At 44.5% G+C, this 25,331-nt stretch overlaps 1 protein-coding gene across 11 annotated transcripts in view; it reads left to right on the top strand.

The window, feature by feature from the left end:
* Positions 1 to 25,331, top strand: part of LRRC4C (leucine rich repeat containing 4C) — a 637,988-nt gene that overhangs the window by 457,364 nt on the left and 155,293 nt on the right. For 10 of the 11 annotated variants that reach the window (XM_061613155.1, XM_061613154.1, XM_061613153.1 and 7 more), the window contains one exon: positions 15,803 to 15,975. The gene's annotated coding sequence lies outside the window, so the exon portion shown is untranslated. Of the gene's footprint in view, positions 1 to 10,013; positions 10,102 to 15,802; positions 15,976 to 25,331 lie in introns of those variants that run through there. The other variant, XM_061613158.1, reaches the window with a different exon arrangement.

The following is a 25,331-nucleotide window of genomic DNA, read 5'->3' as shown; positions in this document are numbered from 1 at the left end:
CTGCCCAGCAAAAACAACCTGTCAGGGAAGAGACCCCAGGATATTTAAGCAATCCCGCTTATATAGAGTACTTGAGAGAGAAGTTAAGATGGGAGGCTGAGGAAAAAGACAAACAGAGGGAGTTGGAATTTGAGAGAATGAGAGTGGATGCAGAATTACAGGCAGAAAAGTTAAAATTTGAAAGAGAGAAGTTTCATTCTGATGAAACAAGGAAAGACAGAGATGGAGCAAAAATAAAAATTACTCCGAAGGACTTTGCTGTCTATGAGCCTGGTCAAGATCCTCAAATTTATCTCACAACCTTTGAAAAGGCAGCTCAGTTGTGGGGGCTACCTGAAGATAAATACATGCAGTATTTATCAAACCTGATTAAAGGGGAATTGGCAGAGGTATACCAATATTTCCCCTCAGACAAGCCCATCACCTATGCTGAGTTTAAAGAGGCAGTCTACAAAAGATTTAGACTGGGACCTGACTATTTTAGAAAGCTTTTCAGAAACTGTCAGATCCAAGCAGGGAGGTCTTTTGTGGAACTGGGAGCAAAATGGATGGATATATTTGGAAAGTGGATGAGTAGTGCCAAAGCTCAGTCAGTGGAAGAGGTGAAAAGCCTCATGATACTGGATCAATTATACCATCAGTTACCACCAGAAATAAGGCTCCTGGTCAAAGACCATTCCCCTACATCTGTGCAGGAGGCCGCCGAGATGGCGGATCACTTTGCCTCCAATAGAACTGGCTGGGTGGGGAAAACATCAAGAGATTTTAAACCCAGACCATATAATGCTGGCAGAAGGGATGTGATACCACAGCGAGTGAGTCCTCCAATAAAATCTGAAGGGCACAGGACACCCCAGAGTGGATCTGTGTACCCTAAAAGTGAGGAGAAATTATGCTACAAATGTGGTAGACTGGGGCACCTACGTTTTCAATGTGAGGTTGCCAACCCCATTAGTAATCCTGCTCAGACAAGGGCAGTGAAAACAGAGCCCAAGGCTTTAGAAACAGCAAAAAAGGTTCAGTTTTGCCAGATAAACTGGACAGAAGTAACATACCTTGATTCAAGTCTGAGAGAGAAAGTGAGTGTACAAGGGGCAAATTATTGGGCATTGCTTGACACTGGTGCCGCTCAGACGTTACTGAGGCCAGATTTAATAAAATCTGAAGAAATATTACCTCAGGAAACGGTGAATATCCAAGGAGTGAGGGGTCAACCAGAAAGCTTGCCTGTGGCCCTAGTGAAAATGGCGTAGAGAGGCCGAGAGGGCCGATATAAAGTAGGCATTAATGCCCAGGAACAAGAACCAGTAATACTGGGAAGAGATGTTATGGGAGCCCAAGGGAAAATATATGTGCTGACCAGACAGCAACTTGGCAGAGAAAAAGAAGCCATGTTAAGGGGGGCTGAAGCAAACAGGGTGGAAACTGTTAGCGAGCCTCAGGTCGCCATAACAACCACTAGCAGGCCTGCTGAAGGAGACAAACTGTATCAGCTGTTCTCTGGGGAAGAGACAGAGCATTTCAGAGAAGAACTGAATAAGGATACCAGTTTGAATCAAATAAAGGAGCAAGCCCTGACCCAACAGATTCCTTTCACTGACAAACTGAGGAATCAAGTTGTGTGTGAGAATGGGATTTTATATTGACTGTGGATGCCTGCTGAGAGAAAGGATGAATGTGAACCAGTGAAGCAATTGATAGTACCTAGCAAATACAGAACCAGATTGCTAGAGGTAGCCCACGATGTCCCAAGTGCAGGACATCTGGGAATAAAAAAGACCAAGAGGAGATTGGCTGCACACTATTATTGGCCAAACATCTCCAAAGATATAAAACAACATTGTCTATCTTGTGGTATATGCCAAAAGGTGGGAAAAAGTGGAGTAAAGACTAAGGCACCCTTAAAGCCCCTCCCTATAATTGGACAACCCTTTTATAGAGTGGGAATAGATTTGGTGGGCCCTTTTTCCAAACCCACAAGGCATGGCAAGAAATATCTAGTGGTGGTGGTGGATTTTGCCACCAGGTACGTGCTGACGGATCAAGGCAGTGTATTCATGGGAGAAGTGATGCAATGTATGTGGAAATGTTGTGGTCTAAAACATCTAAAGACCACTACTTACCATCCCACCACTAATGGGCTAACAGAGAGATTCAATGGCGTTTTGAAGGGCATGATAAGAAGCTATGTACAAGATCACCCACAAGACTGGGATGAACGTTTGGGATGCTTCTTATTTGCATACAGAGAAGTCCCTCAAGAATCAACAGGCTTGTCACCCTTTGAACTCATGTTCACTAGAAAAGTGAGGGGACCTTTGGAACTATTAAAAAATTCATGGGAAGGAACCCTGGGAGAGTACAAAACATCTGTAGTAGATTTTGTATTGGAATTCCGCAATAAATTAACATCAATGATGGAGGTGGTGAAAAAGAATTTGAGTCAAGCACAGGAGAAGCAACGTTACTGGTATGACAGAACAGCCAGGGAACGTGTGTATGATGTGGGAGATATGGTTATGGCGTTCATACCCAGGAAACATGACAAATTACAGGCTAACTGGGAAGGACCATATACCAGCAGAGAAAGGCTTGACACAGTGACGTATGTAATCACCACAGACCAATTAAACAAAAGCAAAGTGGTTCATGTAAATATGTTAAAGCCTTACCATACCAGGGATGCACAGGTGTTACAAGTTACCTTATTCCCTGAGGGAAGTGGGCCTGAACTTCCGGATTTGGTACAGGAAAGCAAAGACAAAAGAGGGGTAGATCAATTGGAATGGTCAGAAGAGATTCTGAGAGTGTTGAAAAACTATGGGAATCTCTTTGGCAATAAAACTGGCCGAACCAGTATAGCCAGACATTCTATTGATACTGGAGAGCATGCCCCAGTCAGATCTGTACCGTGCTGTGTGAATGGGAAAGTTGTGAGTGAAGTAATCTGTGTAGGACATAAGGTGGGAAGTGGGAAAGTCACCCCCTTATGGAGCAAGGTAGAGGCAGTGCAATCGTGGCCTATCCCCTTACATGAATTAACAAAGAAGAAGTGTTCTGAGCGTGTGGTATGGACGGATGAATGTCAGAAGGCTTTTGATCTGCTGAAGCAAGCCTTGTGCCAAGGACCCATATTAATAGCACCAGACTATGAGCAACCATTCATCGTGGCTACAGATGCGTCAGACCTCGCGCTGGGAGTCGTCTTGCTGCAGGAGAGAGAAGGCACCAGACATCCAGTGGCGTATCTGAGTCGCAAGCTGACGCCGAGGGAGAAAAACTATTCGTCGGTCCAAAAGGAGTGCCTAGCGGTCGTGTGGGGACTGAACAGGTTGCGCCCATACGTGTGGGGACGAAGATTCATGGTAACAACGGATCATCGGGCCTTGTTATGGTTGCAGACTATGAAAAACCATAACACTATGCTGCAGAGGTGGTCCTGGGCCCTACAGGACTATCAAGTGGACTTCCAGTTCATAAAAGGCAAGGACAATGTACTGGCCGATGGACTTTCCAGGCAAGTGGCTGGGACTGCAGTGACGTCACCAGACGGAGGAATAAAGAAAGACATTTTCCCCATAGAGACTTGTTATATTGTTAACGCGACGTATAAATCCTGGAACAGGAATAATACTCTGCCGTTGTTTTAAGGGGGGGGGGAAATGTGATGTTCCTATATTAGTGTAAATAGGGTAAGTGTTGGTTGTATAGGAGATACATGGTAAGTAGAATGAAAGAGGAAGGGGGAGTGAATGGGCAGTAGAATTCTGGATGATTGGCTGGATGTTTAAAATGGCTGACAGTATAAAAGAAAGAATGTCAGGTAAATCTGGGTGGATGTGGTGTGGACGTGTGTGGACGCTGGTGGACTTGAGAGGGTTGTTTTGGTGGGTTTTGAGAGGACAGGGTGTTCGGATTAATACTAAGACCAGTACCTCAGGAATAGATGTAACCATATGCTTAAGTGCCTTTTAAAGAAATAATAATAAATAATAAATTTAATTTTTGTGTCGCCTATCTGGCCGAAGCCACTCTAGGCGACGTACAAACTAAAATTCAGTAAATTACAATACAATACAGATAAAATACAATAAAATCAGTACGATCATTAATCACAGCAGCATGAAATCAGTTAGGGCGATCAATAGATAATAAAATATCCCAAAAAAGTTAGCCTTCCCCGGAATTCCTGAAGGCCTGTCCAAACAGCCAAGTTTTTAATGCCCGGCGAAATATATCCAGGGAAGGGGCATGGCGAAGATCGAATGGGAGGGAGTTCCAGAGAGTGGGGGCCGCCACTGAAAATGCCCTCTCTCTAGTCCCTACCAACCTAGCTGTTTTCGTTGGTGGGACTGAGAGAAGGCCCTGTGTGGCTGATCTAGTTGGGCGGCTTAATTTGTGGTACTGGAGGCGGTCCTTCAGATAAACTGGGCCGAGACCGTATAGGGATTTAAAGGTTAATACCAACACCTTGAATTGGGCCCGGAAAACAACTGGCAGCCAATGTAGGTGAAATAATACTGGCGTGATGTGATCACGGCGGCGGCTGTTTGTAAGCAACCGAGCCGCCGCATTCTGCACCAGTTGTAGTTTCCAGACCACTTTCAAGGGTAACCCCACGTAGAGCGCATTGCAGTAGTCTAATCGAGAGGTGACCAGGGCGTGTACCACCAGTGGGAGCTGATGAATAGGGAGGTAGGGTTGCAGCCTCCGTATGAGATGTAATTGGTACCAAGCTGCCCGGCTCACTGCCGAAATCTGAGCCTCCATGGACAGCTTGGAATCAAGACCACCCCGAGGCTGCGGACCTGATCTTTCAGGGGTAAACTCACCCCATTAAACTGTAGGTCAACAGCACCCAACCTCTCCCTGTCACCCACAAGTAGCACCTCGGTCTTATCAGGATTGAGCTTCAGTCTGTTCCTTCCCATCCATCCACTCACGGATTCCAGGCACTTGGACAAGGTCTCCACAGCCATCTCTGGTGAAGATTTAAAGGAGAGATAGAGCTGCATGTCATCTGCATATTGACGACATTGCAGCCCAAAACTCCTGATGATAGCTCCCAGCGGCTTTACATAGATGTTAAATAGCATGGGAGAGAGGATAGAACCCTGTGGCACTCCGCATGTGAGGGGCCAAGGGTCTGAAACCTCATCTCCCAGTGCTACCTGTTGATGCCTGTCAGAGAGAAAGGAACGGAACCACTGCAAAACAGTGCCTCCTATTCCCAATCCTTCCAGGCGATCCAACAAGATACCGTGGTCGACGGTATCAAAAGCCGCCGAGAGATCCAGGAGGACAAGAAAGGTGGATTCTCCCCCGTCTAATGCCCTCCTCATATCATCCACCAGAGCGACCAAGGCTGTTTCAGTACTATGTCCAGTCCTGAAACCCGATTGGTATGGATCCAAATAATCCGTTTCATCCAAGTGTGCTGCCAACTGGCCAGCCACCACTCACTCAATGATCTTCCCCAAAAATTGCAGATTTGAAACGGGGCGAAAGTTGTTCAAGACTTTGGGATCCAAGGAGACCTTTTTCAAAATAGGTTTTATAATTGCCTCCTTGAGGGCTGGTGGCAAAACACCCTCCTTCAAGGATGCATTTACCACCGCCCTGATCCCTTCTCCCTACATTTCATAAGAAACCATGACGGGCAAGGATCAATCAGACAGGTGGTAGGCTTTACCGTTGAAAGCACCTTGTCCACATCCTCAGAAGGGAGAGGCTGGAACCGATCCCACAGAACCGGACTGCAATTGGTCAACTCTGGATCCCCCACTGCATACACAGTGTACGGAATCGAGTTCTTCAGGTGCTCGACTTTATCAGCAAAGTGCTTTGCCAATTTGTCACAGGAAGCCTTAGAATGTTCCAAGGGTTCCTGAGCACTGGACCGACCAGGCTTCGGACCACTTGGAACAGCTTCCTGGAAGAGCACTCTGCGGATGCAATAGAGGCAGCAAAGAAACCCTTCTTTGTTGCCCTCACTGCCACCTGGTAGGCAGCTATTGCTGCTCTAACCTGTGTCCGAGCATCTTCAGAACGGGATTTTCGCCACTGGCGCTCTAGTCGTCTCACCTCCTGCCTCAGACTACGCAACTGGGGTGTATACCACGGAGCCGTCTGAGTCCTATTCAGGGGGAGAGGACGTTTCGGAGCCACCCGGTCTAATGCCCTGGTGATTCCCTCATTCCACTCCATCACCAGGGTTTCGACCAGGCGACCTTCAGCAGGTTCCAATTCCCCCAGTGCAGTCAGGAATCCCTCTGGATCCATCAGGCGCCTAGGGCGGACCATTCTAATAGGTCCTTTACCCCTGCGGAGGGAGTGTGGCATCGAGATGTCAAAATTCACCAGATAGTGATCTGACCATGACACGGGGGTAAAAGAAATAGCCTCCAACTTCAGAACACTTCCTACCGCTCCCAGGACAAATACAAGGTCGAGAGCATGACCGGCTACATGGGTGGGCTCAGTATTATTAAGGTGCAGTTCCCAGGAAGCCATGGTTTCCAGGAAATCCTGAGGGGCTCCACTGAGGGTGGTCTCAGCATGCACGTTGAAATCCCCCAGTACTAAAAGCTCTGGGGTCAACGCTCGTACATCCGAGACCACCTCGAGCACCTCGGACAGGGAATCTGCCGTGCAGCGGGGCGGGCGGTACATGAGCAAGATCCCCAAACTGCCCTTCGGGCCCAACCTCCAGTACATGCAATCAACAACCTTGGTCCTTGGGAGCGGAGGCCTGGTGAAAATCAAAGACTCCCGGTAGATGACTGCCACTCCCCCTGCCCGCTTACCTACCCTCGGTTGCTGTGCATAATAATTAATTTCTGTTAATTCTAAATTATTATATTTTGATTTTAGACTGTACAGTTTTGTGTACAGTTTTGTGTTATTTTTATTGTATTTTTAATGTTCACCGCCCAGAGAGCTGTTGCTAGTCGGGCGGTATATAAGCTTAATTAATTAATTAAATAAATAAATAAATAATAGAAACCCGGCGGACACATGGGCTTAAGGATGGGAGCTGAGGCCTCGTCCAGCCAGGTCTCTGTGTTATCTTTGTTATTCAATAAATACTTTTGGTTTACCAAAGGCCTGATCCTTGGCTGGGGTTTCACAGACCAGAAGGGAGGGTAAGGTAAATACCAAGGCTGAAGGATAACAAATGGTGGCAGTGGGGAAAGGTAGAATAACACCACAAGCATTCTGAGTAAATCAAAGGGATTGGGACAGCTTAAGCATGCAGTCACAGAGGTAACCTAATTGAGGGAGACTCAGGCCGAGTCTCTGGGACTACTGGTTATAGGACGTGACTGGTGGTGCTGCCTAGCAGGGGGATCTGTTGAGATCTGTGCTAGAGCGGGGAGAGAAACCATAAAAAAGGACAGTCCGGACTGGTGGAGTCCCTGGTGGTGCCTAGAGACAGGCAGTAACCACGAGCAGGTAGGAACCTGACAGGGAGAGCCAGGGAAGGGCGTCACACCAGACCTCTGAAATTCACGTCCCACATGACTACATGGGATGCAATAAGAAACAAAACTTCCACGAAAACCACGTTCCAATACCCATTCCGGGCTATAATATGCTTTACGTAAAACAGCCCGGAACAGCGACTTCCCAGCGAGCCAGTCCTCCCAATTTCACCAGTCCCACATGACTACATGGGATTCATGCAATAAGACACAAAACGTCCACGAAAACCACGTTCCGATACCCGTTCCAGGCTATAATACACTTTTACGTAAAACAGCCAAGAACGGCGACTTCCCAATAAGCCAGACCTACCAAATTCTCCAACCACACATGTTGCTGCCTCTCCTTGTGTTGGGAAATGGGAGATAACACAGGATGACCCAGGAACCTCTGGGGTGATCAGCAATACCCTTTCTTGCTGTTTGTAGGTCCACTAAGCAGCACTATTGGTGCTGCTACCAGGTTGCGAATGGCTGGTGAATTGGGGAGAGAGAGAGAAAGAGAGATTGGAGGGGCAAATCGGCTGGCTTTTACTCATGGCTTTTCTGCTGTAGGTAATGAGAGAAGACACTACTTGCTGCCACTGAGCCACCTCCACAGTATAAATATAGCATACCTGGGCTGCTGCCTTTTTGGTCTGAAAAAGAAGGGATCATCCTGTCTCTGCAGAGGCCAGCAGATCTTATAGTGCCCCTAGTGGGAAGAAGAGTAAACTGCAGCTATTCTCTAGCACCAAAAGCTATCTGTAGTTGCATTCAATACTAGTATAGCTTACTATAAAAACAGAAAAACAACAATGTACTATATTGTTTTCACACACATACCTCATTAATCATTACTAGAGCTGCCAACTAAGTAATAATATTTATTGGAGCAATTTGTTTCGCAGTTAAATTTGCATACTATCAACATTTCATTCAGGATGTTTTGTGTAGATGACTGTATAATTTATAAATAAACACTACTGCTCGTTGGAATGAAAGGTCATCTTTAATATATATTACAGTAACATAAGAGAATCAAAGTATTCACAAAAATACAGAAGTGTGCCCTTAACTTTCAGAAGTACCAATTTAAATTTGACATCAAATGAAATTTGTCTCTGTTGTTAAATTAACTGAAGTTATATTTGGCTATATACCATTGAAAACAATTGGAGCGCATACCACAAACCTTTGCTTGTGTGTACGCAAGTGAAAGTGGTTGCTGTGAAAGCTTGTGGCCCAGAGCATTGACTCATATAGTTATGCATGACTGGTGCATTTGATTGACTTGGCTGGTTCAGATGTTCTGGGCTCTGTTCAGAAAAATGTATTATTGCATGGAACGTGGCTTATGTGGAAGTTTTGTGTCTTATTGCATGCATCCCATGGAGTCATGTGGGACTGGTGAATTTGGTGGGTCTGGCTCATTGGGAAGTTGCGGTTCCGGGCTGTTTTACGTAAAAGCATATTATAGTCCAGAACGGGTATCGGAATGTGGTTTTCGTGGAAGTTTTGTGTCTTATTGCATGAATCCCATGTATCATGTGGGACTGGTGAATTTGAGAGGTCTGGCTCGCTGAGAAGTTGCCGTTCCGGGCTGTTTTATGTAAAAGCGTATTATAGCCAGGAACGGGTATTGGAACATGGTTTTCGTGGAAGTTTTGTGTCTTATTGCATGCATCCCATGTAGTCATGTGGGACTGGTGAATTTGGGAGGACTGGCTTGCTGGGAAGTCGCAATTCCAGGCTGTTTCATTCCGTTCCGGAGGGCATTTTGGTTGTTAAAGGGTTAATCAAAAATGCTATCGGAATGGTTTTGTTCCTAAATGTTGTTCTCAAGTGTCTCTAACACATCCCAGTGTTTTTGGCATCAATTTCTTTTATAAAGGGCCCGTTCCGGCCTGTTCCGTTCCGGCTTTTACACCGTCCCGTGTTTCACTGACTTCACAGCCCTATCCCCCACTAAGTAGTAAAACTAAGTAGTAAAACAGTTTTACCTTTACTTTTTCTTCTTTATCAGCTAAGGCTAGCCCTGTATACAAACTGACCTCTTGCTTCTACTGCTTCCATGTCTGTTCCAGGTTCTTTGTGTAAAAACCCAGGTGTCCTGGAGGCCTCAATTCCTCCATGCTTCTCACGGTCTCCTTAATCAGCTCTGAGTTCTTGGTCACTTTTTCTCTTACTGGGCTTCCTCACAAACTTTCTGCTGCCACCATGTTTCATGTGACCTCGTTTTTATAATTAAAGGAGCAACTCCCAACTTGAGATAAACAGTGTCCTTTATTTAAGTGGACTTGAAACAAAATAAATGTATTTCCAGGGCCTGCAGTTCTCTCTCGTGGCTCCGAATCTCACTTCTAGTCTCCTCTGCCTCACTTCCTGTTCCTCCTTCCAGCTCCACCCCCTGCTACTGCTGCCTGTAGGTTAAGATTAATACATATTGCTACAAGCAACACCTGCACCAGGCCATATAAGCCCACAGGATCGTCCTGTAAAGCGGACAGTGGGGGTGCCAAAGGCACTCCTCATCCAGGATGCTAATTACCCTAGGACCAGCTGTGCTCCCAAGCAAGTGGGTATAGGATTACATGTCTACCCAGCAGAAAGAGGGTTCAATGGGACCTGTTTCCAGGTAAGTGTGTATTGGATTGTAGCCTTAGTTAACTAAACAGTTTTTCTAATAAAGGAAACAAATAACAATATAAAATACTGCAGTAGCAGTCTCCCACTTGTGTTATATTCAGAGGCATACTTTAGAATGGATGTGGGTAGACTTCAGGCTTGTCAGATATACTTAGCTTTTTATTAAAACCCCAAGATTTACCAGCCAGAGCCAGGTGCAAAAGACATAGAGTTAGAATTAAATAACAGGCTGCCTGAAACATTCTGAGCCTATGACTTCATTTTCAGTACAAAAACTGAACTGATCTCAGTCGTTTCACACAAAAATCAACTCCTGGGAAGCCTTTTTATTCATTTCAGCAGCTTAATTTAAGTGGAAAAGGTCATTTTGTTCTTGCTGTTAGTAAAAAGTTGGGAAATTGTTGCTGATCTACTTCAAATCACCCAGAGATCTACCAGTTGATCTCAGTCTATCCTCTGCCCATCCCTGCTTTAGAATGTTTCCTCTTGGTCAGCTTTAAACATGCTTTTTAAAAACTTTTTGGTCAAATGATTCATAAGATGTTACAAATGAAGAATAACTCAGCAGCTGATGAGGTAGATTGTCACCTGGAAAGCAATTTGCTATTTTGTAATAAAATGTTTCTAAAAAGCTAGTGCCACTGAACATTTATTTCTTCTTATAAGACTAACCTGGCATTCGTAGTATATAAATAGTATTAACAGAGCAGTTACCACACACACACCCTTTAATTTTGCTTGTCTTCTATGTGTCATTATTTATTGTGCAGTGGACATTGTCTGTGGCTGTGCAATAAATGCTCTTTGTGAAAAGCAAGCATATCATTGGTACCTGGGTGCATGAACTGCCCTTTTTCATATAAACCAGTCCAGAACCATCCATGGAGTTACAAGCGCTGTCATTTGTTACTTTGTTTTTTTATTAGCTTATAGAAAGGTCAGTTGGCCACAATATACACACAGAAAACAATGCCCTACACAGTTGCTTTATTTTATTTCCTCTGTACAGAGGCTTGAATTTCTGTGGCCTGTGAAGAAGATATCTGATGCTGTATGAATGTTTTTGCAATCCTCATTCTGGTAATCAATGAGATGTAAAATTGCAGCATTTCCATGCTGCCTAGAGCCTATGCTGACAAACCTCATTTGGCTTGTCAGAAGGCATAAACCACTCATTAGACCACATCATTAGCTCAGTTGCCTTCTAATGTGAAGAAAAAGTGAACCAGGCCAGCTCTTAAGGTGAACTTTTTCTTGTTTTTGTAACTTTAGAAAAGCTGTAGTGACAGTGTTACCTGAATCTCAGTGTTGTCAGGAGCATCAAGACCCATCCCTTTGAGGAAAGAGTAAAGTCCTGGATTTGGAAGTTAGTTACCAGAACTTGGAATATATTGTACCCGAAATCCTCTAGGCTTATCCCCTTTACTCCAAAATTTAGACTGCTTTTTAAACTCCTTTTGTAATGTGCACATTTCAAGCTTGAAGCATGACATTCAAACGGGCTCACACGAAGGGTTGTATTCAGCTAAGTCCTACTCAGAATAGACTCATGGAAATGAAGTTAAATTAGTCATGTCTATTAACTTCAATGGGTCATCTCTGGGTAGGACTAGCATTAAATACCACAAAGAATTTGGGGTCCCTAGTTTGAATGTACTCATTGTCCTTGTGTGTGACTAGATGGATGTCCTGTTCTGTACACATAGGTTCTCATCTCATATAATTCACACTCAGCTTGGATTCCCACATTCCATTTTATGAAGTGTTCTTCATCTTGCTTTTTATGTACAGTAGGGCCCCGCTTTATGGCGTTCCGCTTTACGGCGCTTCGTTCATGCGGCAGTTTTCAGTTAGGGAAAGGCTCCGCTCTTACAGCTCTTGTTCTGCTAATACGGCAGGTTTTTTCCATTGCATGCCATTTTGACGTCATTTTCGCGTGACGTGGCCCATTATAGTCTATGGGGCCCTGCTTTACGGCGATTTCCGCTTTACGGCGGGGGCCTGGTCCCTAACCCGCCGTATTAGTGGGGCCCTACTGTAGTTGGAATCTCTGATAAGTTGTAATTCTAATCAAATACTATTCACTTTCAGTGAACTCATGCTACAGTTTTATTTTTGTCAGATATAGGTTGCAGTTTTGTGGAAGATTGCAGACTGACAGCCATTTTGTTCAGATCTCTGACTTGAGGCAATAGACCTTCAGCTCTGACTGAGACATTGAACCTAGTCTTGCTTAAAGGATAGATTAGAAACAGTCTTTTTAATCATCTTGTATCAGTTGGACACTGCCTGACTCTTGACTATTAAGGTCTGGCTCCACAACAAATCAAAAGATGGCAATCCTTACCTGAAATATTAGTTCTTTTGTGTTTTCCATTTGATAGGGTTTAATGGGAAATTTATCAAATCACTGTGTTTTTTTCACCTCAGCTGTGACAGCCAGGTAATTTTAAATAGGAGGTTCATATAGAAATATATATTACTGGTGACAAGAGAATATTTGAAGCATCTTTGAATTTTCCTGTCTCTACCTTCATTCCAATATTTCTCTGTCTGGATTTCTTCCTTTTTTTGTTACATTTGGAAGCCATTGTAGTATAGCTTCTTCCCAGGGTGTTTGAGAGAACTGAGACACACACCGCCAGACCACATAGAAGAATCCATGATACAGTTGTTCCCCAAATCATGCACTCCAGTTTACAGGATGGTCAAAACTGGCCTGGGGCAAAACTGAGCTCTTCCCATGTGGGCTGTGGCTTCTGAAGTTACCTACATGGTGCATGAAAAGCTGTACAACAGTGGCTTCCATGCCATAAATGTAACACGAGGAATCCTTACAGCCCCCACTCTTGGTCTAGTATCTGAGAAGAATCTACTGTCCCCTGTAGAAAGCCTGGTAGTGACTAAGCACACACACTGAATAATTGTACTAAGAAATGCCAACATAGCCTTCATAAGTTGTATTTTTTTACTTTTTGGTCAAATGATTCATAAGATGTAACAAATGAAGAATAATATTTGGATATTAGAGCCAATCATTTCATGAAAACATATATCAACCAGGACAAATGGCTAAATTCATTGCATAAATACTTTGATTACTTTGCTCAAACTACTGAAGCAGAATGACATGGAAAGATGTTCAGGCATATGGAGATTCTTTTTTGATCTTAAGAACCCTGGGAATTTGTGATGGTGGTGATAGACCATTTTTCAAATCTTATTTTATTCTGTCAGCCCCCATCCTCTAGCCTGTTATTTATTTTGTATGACAGCACTATTGGGTACAGTTTGATTGCAGCTTAGAACATTGCAGTGACAAAGATTTAACTTTTGTTTTCTTAATGCCTTCTGTTCCACTTTTCCCTTGCATTGAAAAAGGGCAAGCTAATCGTGTATATTTGTAATGAAACATTGATGTTATTGTTGTTGAAGACTTGCTGGAATGGATGTAGTAATATTTGATGGTGTATCCCAAGGAGGGAGGGGAGGCAACAAGGGCTACTATCCTACACTCACATCAATAAACCACTCATTTGACCACACTTAGTTTCTTCGTAAGGTGAAGGAAAAAGAGAACCAGGCAAGCTCTTAAGGTGATGTTTTACTTTGGCTTTGGAACTTTAGACACAACATCTCAGAAGAGGGGAGGCTTGTCAGTGGGAAAATATGTTTTATAGTAGAATCTATGTATGGTACACTATTACTAAAATATATATTTTACTATAATATAGATGTACACTGTGCTCCACAAAAAACTTGTTTGAATAGTGAGAAAAAATGCCTAAAATGCATTATGCCTCAACAATTGCAATGATGTAAAAAATGGTTTCTATTACAGCTAAATTATCACCCCATGCTACACACGACAAAGCCACTTTAATTGCAATAAAATACTTGAACCTCCTTAATTTACTTATAGATTATGATTTTATGAGAATTAGAAAGGAACTTATGTCTCTAAGGTTCAGCAGACCTTGAGTGGTATCTGAAAAAGTTACAAAGCAGATGCTCTACCACTGAGCTATAACCCTACATCAAGAATCTTAGGCTGTTGGCTATTAGAGACTCCATAGCACCTTACCTTTGTTTCACATCATTAGAGTACATAATACTCTTGTGTGGCACAACTAGTAGAGTGGCAGCAATTTAATTCCACTGCCAATGTGAAGGGGGCAGTTGTGACCATGCCCCAGCAATGCAGCACCTTTGAACTGCTGTGCAAAACAAAAACTACCTCATATTCACCATTGTTTTATTTGCACTCATAGGCTGATGGAATTTTCAGAATTATGTGTCTACCATTGCCCTCTATTGGACAAGCAGGGAAATATGTTAATTATCTTAAAACAATTATGCTGTGATCTTTGGTCCATAGACTTTAATGGGAGTAACCTCTGGCGATATCCATCTGGATTCTGTACCAATAGGCACAGAAGATTCAAAGGTTATATTTCAGACACATTCCCTCATCTTTCCACTATTGTTGTTTTCGTTGGTGGTGTTCATGATGATCCAAATACCACTAGGGTTTCTTAGACCCTGTAAAAGGCCTATACTGTATAAGAGAAACAATCTCATGTACAAAACTAGCTCCATCCATTTTAGAGGGACACTGGTTATTGGTCTGGGTCCTCCCCCCACCACTTTTCAAATAATAAAGCAATTCCCTATAAGGATGGAGGTGGAATTTCTTTGGTCTGCTTTTTTGCACTGGACTAACTTAGTCCAGTGATCCAGAACTTGCTTGCTGATCGGAGTGCAACTCCCAATCAGATTACACACTTGTCTACGTTTTGTAATCCAGTTTCGGTGAGCAAAAAGTGCACACAAAATTATAGGTTGTATCCAACAAAGCCATTGTGCTTGTTCAGTAATTTCCAATCATGTAATAGAACTTCTCCCCTTCTCTCCTCCCCCCCATCTGCTCTGAAGGATTGGGGGAATTCCTAGAGCAAATGGAGGGGCACTTGGGGGACAGAGAGGGAGGGTAAGTTCCATTGCATGAGCATAAGTCATTCTATGACTGCATTGACTTTATTGGATACATTCCTATGTATTTTATGGTTAAAATGCATATATAATGCATATTTTTGGGGAAAATGCATTGCAAAATATGAATTTGGGGTAAAATGTGTTCAATAATGCATATAATGCATCCAATTTCAATGTGATATTTTCATGCATTCTTTCAAAAGTCCACACAAAGGGTGATATTTCAGACACATTTCCTCATCTTCCATGGAACAGACCTATTAATTAGTGCCAGTGAAGATGAAACAGGAGAAACCTCAGTTTCTGTCTATTGTAGTTCTCAATAAGAGAACTGACAACTGAGTTCAATAAGACTATTGCAAAATTTCAACTCATCCCCCTACCCCATTTTTCTATGGGCTCTGCACTCCTACTCAGAAAAGTGGTTTCTCCAGGTAGGCCATGAACTGCAGGCCACCCTACACTGAGTTCTCTGACTATCACTTCCTTTTGGTTGGCTTTAATCAATGCAATAGCTCATAATAAGTAAAGTGTTACTGCAACTATTGACTTAACTTGCTACAAGGAGGTTCTCCTTTAATGGCCTGCAGGAGTCTATAGCAGCTTCCTCCTTCCTTGAATGAATGCAGCAGGCATTCAGCGTTGCTGCTGTCTACATGATACTGAATCCAATATTCTCTTCATATTTTGGACAGATTGAGACTATGAAGAAAGACTGGCCGTTTGTAACAAGAGGGTTGGCTTCTATTTTGCTAGCTCCAAGAAAGACGTCCTTTATCTGTGTGACTCAAGCAGACAAAGTTACCACTAGAGTGCCAGCATTATTGGCCAGGAATTGAGAAGGGCAGAAGATGGACTAGGTATTCTGGTAGGTTTGTTTTCCATTTCTAATTATTCCTGTGAAATCCCTTCTTGCCTTACAGGAAATGCAGTGCTTAGGAATGCTTTGTGAAAGAGTGCTTATGATTGCAAGTTGAATCCTTTAGTGAGATGGTTTGGCTTCCAGGCTTTTTATCACAGCTTCGAAAGAAGACTGTGGAAACTGTAGTTAGTCCAGTTTTGCAGCCCAATCCTGTGTGTGGATAGGATTGGAAATAAGGCCCATAAAGTTCCTGTTTGGACTGGAATATGACATGAAGATAAAACAACTATTTCATTTTTCTACATAATTTGTGGACTGTTCAGCAATTAAGGTTCTGGTGGTGGTAAAAGCAAGAAGCTCATCTCTGCCTGGAATTCACACAATGCATTTTTTTTTAAAAAAAGCTCTACACTTTAATCCCAACTGTATTTGTTGTTGTTATGTGCCTCCAAGTCGACTACGACTTATGGCGACCCTATGAATCAGTGACCTCCAAGAGCATCTGTCATGAACCACCCTGTTCAGATCTTGTAAGTTCAGGTCTGTGGCTTCCTTTATGAAATCAATCCATCTCTTGTTTGGCCTTCCTCTTTTTCTACTCCCTGCTGTTTTTCCCAGCATTATTATCTTTTCTAATGAATCATGTCTTCTCATTATGTGTCCAAAGTATGATAACCTCAGTTTCATCATTTTAGCTTCTAGTGACAGTTCTGGTTTACTTTGTTCTTACACCCAGTTATTTGTCTTTTTCGCAGTCCATGGTATCCTCAAAGCTCTCCTCCAACACCACATTTCAAATGAGTTGATTTTTCTCTTATCCGCTTATTTCACTGTCCAACTTTCACATCCATACATAAGAGATCGGAAATACCATGGTCTGAATGATCCTGACTTTAGTGTTCAGCAACTGTATTTAGTGTCAGGGAAAGTCATCTTGGGTTCTATGAGGCTACTTTATAAATGAATAATGCAAACACTATTACACTTTGTAATATTTTGCAAGTTTAAATCAGGTAGCAAATATAACAACAACAATACAACAATGTCCCCAACAAAATATAATATGTATATTGAGAAAATAATAATTCCCAAAGTTCCACGCATCCAACAAGGCACCAGTGCAGGAGTTGCTTACAGAGAAGCCCAAGGTAGCAAGATCAGTGGTTCCCACAGACAAAAACTTTAAAGCCCTAAATAAAATACAGGATAGATACAAATACATAATGCAAATGCATACAGCTGCTAAAAGGAATTTACTGTTCCATTTCCTCTTACACACATAAATTAAAATCCCATTACCAAATTCAAGGTGACAAGGGCCTAATTCTTGCTCCGTGGGATTTAACAGTTTCTTCCTCTCCAGCTCTCTTTCTGTCTAAATTAAAACTCACGGGTACAGCCCCCTTCTTGAGGTTTCTCTACCATTGGGCCAAACTAATAATCCATAGGGGTTACACAGGCTTAAGTGAACCCTCTTGTTTATGAGTTCTTTTTAAATGAAGACTGTAAGTTTCACTGACTTTTAAATTCTTTTATTTATTTATTAAATTTATATTCCATCCCTTCTCCCCAGAAGGAACCCAAGGCAGCATAATTTCTTAAATTATAAGAAAGTACAATGCTGTATAAACAGGTCTGGGGAACCTTTGGCCTTTCCAATGTTGCTGTACTACAACTCCCATCATTCCTGACCGTTGGCCATGTTTGCTTAGGCTGATGAGAGTTGTAGTCCAGCAACATTAGGCAGGCCCCAACATACGCTGTATAAAGCATGTATAAGGAGAGCTTCAAAATCAAGGCATTAAAAATGTGTAACAAAAATCTCATAACTAGTACAGTTTCAGACTCCTGAATCATCATTTCTGGTGATTTTAGCACCTTCAATTATTTCTGGGTGCAATGCGAGCTCAGTTTTTGAGTTCCTTTTGGAATGCAGACATGAAAACTTTTTCCACAGTATGCTGTTATTTCTCTTCTGATTAGTATTTGCCAATATCATAGAACAATTACCTAGCTAAATGAATTAAAATTTGCAAATTGTTATTGGCATTCTGAGAAGAAAGTTGCTGAGATAAGGCACACAAAAATGAGAGAGAGAGAGAGGTTAACTACATGTAGAATGTCATTAGATGGATTTCTTAAGATATCCTGTAATGAGAGGACCAGAGAAATACAAAGAACATACATCTTGCCAATATTGTCTTAGAGAATCTGGAATTTTATTCAATGACATAATGATTCTTGTTAGCTTCTTCCTCTTACCCTTTCCCAAATAACTCAGAACTGAGCAGTTGAAAAGATGGGCACAAAGTTGCCCCATATATTTATTGAGTTGAACATGCTATACAACAAACTGCTACTAATTGCTATTCACTCATTACTCCCCCACCCCTTCACCAGCGAATGTCACCATCTTGTACAAAGCCAAGCACACTAGTAGTGGGAAAACCCCAGAAGTGAATATTTGTGTGTTCTTTCCAACATATAAATGGACATTTTACAGATGCAGAAACCCACTGTGATAAAGAGATAAAGCCTGGGTCTGATAAAGAGATAAAGCCAAGTTAAACAGGGTCTAGATATATAAATAAATGGTGACAATTTCCATAAACCAATGCAAAAATACAGTAGTCTGCATCACCACCACCACACCATAGAAGTCAGTAAACACCTGCACTAGGCTGTCGCTCACTGAGTGGCGATGCAGGGCAATGGTATCCCATCTGCAGAATCCCTCCCCCCCAGCGGTTTGGTTGTCGTCCTCATTAATTTGGAAGAGACTAGTATGTTTTAGATCACTGATACTGCCTTCTGATGTAGTGCTGTGATTCTCTGAATATTATTTTAAATAATATTTATTTAACATTGAATGCATTGATTCAACTGTATTTGGTAAACCTTGCTAGGATCTTAACTGAGGAAGATGGTTTAAAAATTGAATGAACGAATGAAAAAAAAATACCCATAAGGTCAAGCTTCTGCACACTTTGCTTTTCCTGGGACTAGGCTGCCCCCAGCAGATAAGCTACTTTCAACATGCAAGGTTACTGCACAAATCATTAAATATTTGCTTGAAAAACAGTCATGTTGATTGAGGTAGATTCTGCCCTTTTCATGTAGCTTAATCTAGGTGTTACCTGTTTCATTTGGGTCAAGCAGTCTAATGAATTCTGCTTGCAGTACCTCAGATCTGAGATATCTTCTGGAAATATCTTTGACTTGTAATATCCAAATTTAACTTAATTACCTGGCACAGGAGCTGAGGCCTTGCAAGCAGCAATACAAGACTAAGGTTCTTCAGCTCCTTGCAGCATTTGAACCTGCTCATGGTGTTAACATTCATGTATAGAATGTGTAATGGATGCTTTAACTCAATTAACTGAGTCCATACTTCAATGTTGCAAGGTCAGGGACCATCCTTTTCCCCCTCTACGTGTCTGCTAATTCTACTAATTTAGATCCATCAGAGGTGTAGACCTGAAATACTGGTTCTCAGAGGCTAGTTCTACCCAGGCCTCACCACTGTACAGTCACCAGATCTACCAGGTGTTTTAGACCTATTCTCAAATGCTAATTAAGTTTGTTTGTTTGTTTATTTTAAGTATTTACTTTGTTCCTACCCCACCCCTGGAAAATTCAAACACCCACTCTGTGCTATTTGCTAGCATTCTGAGTGTTCTTTATTTTGAACAGATTTTCTTTCTCCCAGATGTCTAAATTCATGTACAGGAACTGAAAATAACAGTCCCATCAAGGACTTCCATTCTGGGTTAATCACAGGTTATGAATATTTTAACCATTGATTTGATTTGCTGTGAAATTCTTTCCCTAACAAGAAATGCTGATGTAATTAATGTGTTAATGTTATGTGCATAGGAACTGTGTATGAAGAGTGCCTGTTGGTACATACTAGATGACATAACTGTGAAGAGCATCACAAAACCTTTTCCCACCTATCCACAAAACTTGCTCTTTCATGCACTTATAAAAATTGCTTCTGATGGAGTGTGTTCTTTTTCTGGAGTGTACTCAATGCTGTTGCTATTGCTAATTGGCAAGGTTCCTCCTTCCATTTTGTATTATGTAATGGTATGGATGTAGAACAACTGCTAGTGGATGTATGAAATACCAAGAGAAAAATGTTGCAATTCTGCGCCTCTTCAGATTGCTATGGTGCTTTGGTGAATCACTGGCTCACCCTTTCTTGTTTTGCCTCATTGCAGGTTGTTTGTAGAGGCTGGTGGTTGGATGGCCTTGTAGTTCAGGAAGGTATAAAATTAGATGGACCTTTGGTTTTCTACCTATTTTTGATCCTATTAGTTAATCAGAAGTACTCTGGTTCTGTCCAGTAGGTAGGATAATGGGATGGTTGCTGGATTCAGATATGGTGATGAGAGCCACAGATTTTACACACTTTTAGAGAAATGCAGCTTGTGAATGTACCAAGGTAGGGCATTCTCAATACAGTATATATTATCAGTTTTCTTCACTGTTGTAATTTTATTAGTGACTGAAGGCATTCTAGAAAATATTTGTGGTTTGATTTTCAGTTAGATTTTTAATGGGTTTTAGTCTGTTTTTCTGGGTTTTATTATGAGCTGACTTGTTTTTCCTAGTATTTTATGGCCTTGGATTTGCATACTTTGTATTTTAATTGTAGATTTTAATTGTTTTTAATTAAAATTGTAAGTTGCCTTGAGCATTTTGCATGAAAAAAGCATCTGATGCATAGAGTAAGTAAACAGTGTATCTATGCATGCCCTCACTGGACAGGGCCCTTTTGTCAGCTTAAGGGCTGGGGGCTGGGCAGTAACGAAGCAGCCGGCAGTTAGCTGGACAATAAATCAGTCAAGGCCAGGCAGATAACGGAGGCCAGCTGGCAGAAGAAAGGCTTGACAAACTAACCAGTAGCAGTGTCCAAGAGCGTTGTCCAGGTAGGGAAGCAGAGTTCAGAAAGCCAGGGGTCCAGTCCGAAGGTCTAGAGGCTAGCAACAGCGTTACACGCAACGGGTCACAACCGACGTTGTAGTCAGCAGTCTGCTGCAGCCATGAACTGCCTTTTATAACAGACTCCCTAAGCCAGGTGCCCGTGATTAGTCTCCCAGCTGCTCAGAACTGCTTGTTCTTAAACGACCCGACCTCATCCTTCGTTGCTGTGCTACTCGCTGGCATCTCCTTTCTGCAGGGGTGAGGGGAGCCTCCTGTTGATGCCCAGAGTCCAATTGAGGGGCTTCAGCCAGGCCCTGGACATTCTCCAGCTGGGGAAGAGCCAGAGTTGTGCCCTCAGGGGTTCCACTAGTTTCTTCTCCTGGGTCTGCCAACTCTTCCTCTTCCTCCGAGTCCTCTGAAGGGGCCATGACACTATCCCCCTCCCCACGACCAGTCCGCCCTCTCCCCCTTGGACCCGGTTTGTCTGGGTAGTGCCGATGTAATTGACAGACCAAGCCGGGGCATGCACCTGTGAGGCGGCTTCCCAGGAGCGTTCCTCAGAGCCATACCCCTTCCAGTCTATCAGGTACTGGAGTTGGCCTCGATACCTTTGGGAGTCCAGGATTTGTGCCACTTTGAATTCTTCCTCCCCATCCACTTCCATCGGCGGCGGAGGCTGTGGGCGAGGACTCGAGGTGCGGTGGGAGGGCCGGGACCAGCAACAACCTGTGGAATGCAAAGGGACTGTCATGGCCCCGTCAGAGGACTCATCAGATGAGGATGACTCGGGAGTAACAGCAGCAGACCCAGAAGCAGCAGACCCAGAAGGAGAAATGGAGGAAACTCCTGAGAACCCAGCTCCTTCTCCCCCTCAGCTGCAGAGCACCCCAGACACAGCTGAAGCCCTTCAGCCAGACGCAGACAGTGAACAGGATACTCCCCCCTCACCTACAGAACGTAGACAGCAGAAGGTCAGGCAGAAGAGGAGCAGGCCTGTCCACTTAAGGCCAAAACGCTGATGGCTCACACCTGCTGACAAACCTGCTCCTTAAAAGTCAAACCTTGGCTTCAGCTTGTTGCTGACTACAACGTCAGGCTTGACCACTGTGTGTCTTCCTATCCCCTGAACCTTGACTTGGACTGATCTCTCGGCAAACTAGACCTGGACCTTCACTGACGTCTCTTCTGGATTTCTGGCTTGGCACGTAAGCTTTGAATGGCCTCTGCCCTTATCTTGGTTCCTCCTTGCTAGCCTGGCAGATTTATAGCCAAGCTGCCGGCTGAGGACTTACGGCCTGGCAATTACCAAGGCATCTCCAGCCCTGCCTGCACCCCCACCGACACTGTTGTCTCAGTGAAGAGCTGACAGGGACGTGGGGAGCTGCAATCGGAAAGCCATTGGGGTAACCTGCTGAGTGATACGGAAGGGACCAATCCGTCGAGCATCCAGCTTCCGAGACAGCCGCTAGGATCACAGGAACTTAGTTGAGAGTCACACCTGGACTCCTATCTTCAGTGGAGGGCCTGGCTGGCGATGGCGGTCTGCAAACCGTTTATAGGCATCCTTTGTCTGCTCCAGCTGCTCCTTCAAGACCTCCTGCAGGGCCATCAATTGTTGTAGCAGCAGATCTGCGGCGGGGACCGGTGAGGGAGGTAGGACCAAGGGAAAGAACCGGGGGTGATAGCCATAGGAGGCAAAGAAGGGGGTTTGACATGTAGAGGCATGGGGGGAGTTATTGTATGCGAATTCTGCCAGAGGCAGCAGATCCGCACAGTTGTCCTGTTGGTAGCAGGTGTAATAGGTACTGTTCCACCATGGCATCGGTGTGTTCCGTCTGCCCATTTGACTGTGGGTGATGGGCGGAGGACAGATGGACCCGGACATCAAGGGTTCGGAACAGTGCTTATCAGAACTGGGCAGTGAACTGGGCCCCTTGGTCTGATATCAAGTGATCTGGAAGACCGTGCAGACGGAACACCTGGGCCAAAAACATCCAAGCGGTTTCGGGAGCAGAGGGGAGTCCAGCACATGGGATGAAATGGGCCATCTTAGTGAACAGGTCTGCTACTACCAGAATGGTGGTCATCCCCCTGGATATGGGTAGCTCTGTGATGAAATCTGGAGAAACTGACCGCCAGGGACCAGGAGGAGTGGGCAGTGGTGTCAGCTCTGCACTGAGTCAGCAGTGGGGGTTGGAAATTCCTGGGTCGTTAGCAGGGAAGGGAAGTCCTTAGCCGGCAGACTGGTTGTAAATCTGCCAGGCCAACGAGGAGGGAACCTGATAAGGACCAGGCCTGTCTGAAGCTTACTTGCCAAGTCACAAGTCCAGAAGCGAGGTCAGTAGAGGTCCGGGATCAATTCCCAAGGGGTCAGTCCAAGAGATGCTGCAGGGAAACTGGGAATACACGAAGCCACGCCTGACGTTGCAGTCAGCAACAAGCTGCAGCCAAGGTGTGCCTTATAAAGAGCAGGGTTGACAGCAGGTGTGAGCCCTCAGCATTTGGGCCTTAAGGGGACAGGCCTGCCTCTCTTCTGCCTGACCTTCTACTGTCTATGTTCTGCAGGTGAGGGGGGAGTATCCTGTTCACTGTCTGCGTCTGGCTGCAGGGCCTCCGCTGTATCTGGGGTGCTCTGCAGCTGAGGGGGAGAAGGAGCTGGATTCTCAGGAGTCTCTTCCGTGTCTCCTTCTGGGTCTGCTGCTCCTGGGTCTGCTGCTGTTACTCCCGAGTCGTCCTCATCGGAGGAGTCCTCTGATGGGGCCATGACAAGTGGGACCAGGAGCTCAGGCGGCTTCCCGGGATACTCCTTGGCTCGTTGACAGGTATCGCAGGCCACCACATAGTTTTTTACATCTGCCTGAACCCGGGGCCGCCAGAACTCTCGTAGCACCAGATGGAGGATTTTGTAGGTTCCAAAGTACCCTGCTGGCTGGCTGTCATGACAGAGGTGGAGTACCTCTCCCCGCAGGGCACCTGGAGGAATGTATAGCTGGTCCCTATGGTACAAGGTGCCGTTCTGCAGAGAGAATGGGCTGTCCGAGGCGGGGGTTCCCAACTGGAGGTCTTGCTGGCAGGCCAAAGCATACTCATCTCTTTGCTGCTGTTCACGCACCCTGTCTAGCAGGGATTGTGGCGGGTGGGTAGCTGCAGTTTTCTGGGCAGAGAACTGGGCAAAGGGGGGGACTCATGCTGCTCGGCTCAGTATTCGGGCTTGTGGGAGAGAGCATCTGCTTGTGTGTTGCGGCGGCTGGGGAGGTAGGTGACAGTGAAATTAAACCGGGAGTAAAACAGGGACCACCAGATCTGGCGTTGATTAAGCTGTCTGGCGCCTTGTAGATACTCTAGATTCTGATGGTCAGTTCGCACTTGTACTAGGTGGTGTGCCCCTTCCAGAAGATGACGCCAGGTTTCAAAAGCCACTTTTATGGCCAGCAACTCCTTCTCCCAAATGGTATATTTCCTTTCGAAAGAGTTGAGTTTCCGGGAGTGAAATGCACAGGGAAGCAGGGACCACTCCTTGCCTACTGACTGTAATAAGATCGCCACAATGGCTTTGTCAGATGTGTCGGCTTCCACAATGAAGGGTCTCGCGGGGTAAGGTTGTTGCAAGATGGGTTCAGAGGTGAAGGCCTCCTTGAGGCGCTGAAATGCCTGTTGAGCTGCCTCAGTCCAGCAGAACTTCTCTTTGGATCGGAGTAGGTCCGAGATGGGCGCCGTCAACTCGGAGAAGTCGGAAATGAACCGGCGGTAATAATTGGTGAAGCCCAAAAAGCATTGCACATCCTTGTGGCTGCGAGGGGCCTGCCATTGTAGAATAGTTTCAATCTTTGCTGGGTCCATCTGGATACCCGAGGGGGAGATTCGGTGGCCTAGGAAATCCATGGTAGTGAGGTCAAATTCACATTTTTCCAGTTTGGCAAACAGGCGGTTCTCCCTTAGGCACTGCAGCACTGCTCAAATGTGTTTCTCATGATCAGAGGGGTTCCGTGAGTATATCAGGATGTCATCCAAGTAGATCACCAGGAAGCGGTCTAGGAAGTCTCGGAAAATGTCATTCATGAGGTGCTGAAAGACCGCAGGAGCGTTGCATAGGCCAAAAGGCATCACCGTATACTCAAAATGCCCATACCTGGTGCGGAAGGCCATCTTCCATTCATCACCTTCCCGAATACACACCAGATTATAGGCCCCCCTCAGGTCCAGTTTTGTAAAGAGGCGAGCACCCCACAACTGCTCCAGTAGTTCTGGGATCAGGGGCAAAGGATACCGATTCCAAACTGTGATCTGGTTGACGGCTCAGTAATCGTTACAAAGCCGGAGTTCCCCACACTTCTTCTTCACAAATAGGACGGGGGCAGCCGCAGGCGATGTGGACGGTCGAATTAAACCTCGGCGTAGGTTCTTGTCGATAAACTCCCATAGGGCTGCCAGTT

Source organism: Rhineura floridana, chromosome 2, assembly GCF_030035675.1.
Source record: "Rhineura floridana isolate rRhiFlo1 chromosome 2, rRhiFlo1.hap2, whole genome shotgun sequence".
NCBI classification, from domain to species: domain Eukaryota; kingdom Metazoa; phylum Chordata; class Lepidosauria; order Squamata; family Rhineuridae; genus Rhineura; species Rhineura floridana.
Note: the sequence above shows the minus strand (reverse complement) of the source record. Positions and strands in the feature narration are given on the sequence as shown.